Here is a 1,437-nt window from a genome sequence, read left to right as displayed (position 1 = left end):
TAGAAGAGCTTTGTTTTCACTCTCAGTCTATTTTTTCTTGCTGTTTTAATACCTTTTAGTGTAAGGATTTTTATGCTCTTCACTTACTGTAAAACCTATTCTAAATTAACTACTAGAATTATAATAGAAACTCTAAATTGCCCTAGGATTGAACAGTGTCAAGGTCTTATAATTGGCTTCTGTTAATTTTTCAAATATCTCCATGATTTTTGGAGCCAGTTATTTAATTATTTTGAAATTATGTGATTTCTTTCCCCTTCAGATAACAAATGATGGAAAAAACCAATGCTACTTCTGAAGGATACTACATTCTACTGGGTTTTTCTAAATGGCTTCACTTGGAAGCAGCTCTCTTTGTGGTTTTCTTGATATTCTACTTGTTGACACTGATAGGCACCCTGTTCATCATCATGCGGTCACACCTGGATTCCCATCTCCACACCCCCATGCACTTCTTCCTCTCAAACCTCTCTTTCCTGGATCTTTGCTACACTATCAGCTCCATCCCACAACTGCTGGTGAGTCTCTGGGGTCCAGAGAAGACCTTTTCTTATGCAGGTTGCATGGTTCAACTTTACTTTGTCCTAGCACTAGGAAGCAGAGTGTGTCCTCCTGGTGGTGATGTCCTACGACCCTTATGTAGCTGTGTGCAGACCCCTGCATTGCACTGTCCTCGTGCACCCTCAACTCTGCCACTTGTTAACTGTAGCTTCCTGGTTATGTGGCTTTATAAACTCAGCACTCCATTCCCTCTTCACCCCCCAAGTACCCCTATGTGGACATCATCAAGTAGATCACTTCTGGAAAATGCTAGCACTCCTGAAATTGTCATGTGCTGATACTCATGCTGATGAACTGACCCTCAAGGTCATGACTCTGTTTTGTTTTGTTTTGTTTTGTTTTTTCCATCCCTGTCATCCTCATTCTGACATCTTATGGTGCCATTTTTCATGCTGTAATGAGGATGCAGTCAAGAACTGGACTTCAGAAAGTCTTTGGGACATGTGGAATCCATCTTATGGTTGTTTCCTTCTTTTTCATTCCAGTTCTGTGCATTTATCTACAGCCAACAAGAGAAAATTCTCAAGATCAAGGGAAGTTCATTTCCCTGTGTTATACTGTTGTCACACCTTGCCTCACCCTCTCATCTATACTCTCATAAACAATGATGTAAGAGGAGAAGTTAGGAGACTACTGGGGTGAGAATGACCTGTGTACTGGTGACGTTAATTTTGCAAGAGTATATCTTGTTTTTACCAGTAGTTCATTGGTCCATCCATTCACACACTATCCTTTCACTCTATTTGACTTACTGAGCAAATACTTAAAGAAGGCAACAGAGTACTCTCTAAAATATAAAAATACAACAATCTACCTAAATACCACGTACTGGTGGAGAACTCAGCCACATCAAATGAAGATATACACCAATAGCAA

General features: G+C 40.0%; 1 pseudogene; it reads left to right on the top strand.

The window, feature by feature from the left end:
- Positions 1-269: 269 nt before the first annotated feature.
- LOC124989678 (olfactory receptor 2J3-like) lies at positions 270-1,203 on the top strand (annotated as a pseudogene).
- The last annotated feature ends 234 nt before the right edge of the window (positions 1,204-1,437 follow it).

This window comes from Sciurus carolinensis, chromosome 7 (genome assembly GCF_902686445.1).
Source record: "Sciurus carolinensis chromosome 7, mSciCar1.2, whole genome shotgun sequence".
NCBI classification, from domain to species: Eukaryota; Metazoa; Chordata; class Mammalia; order Rodentia; family Sciuridae; genus Sciurus; species Sciurus carolinensis.
This window is presented reverse-complemented; position numbering and strand designations above follow the sequence as displayed.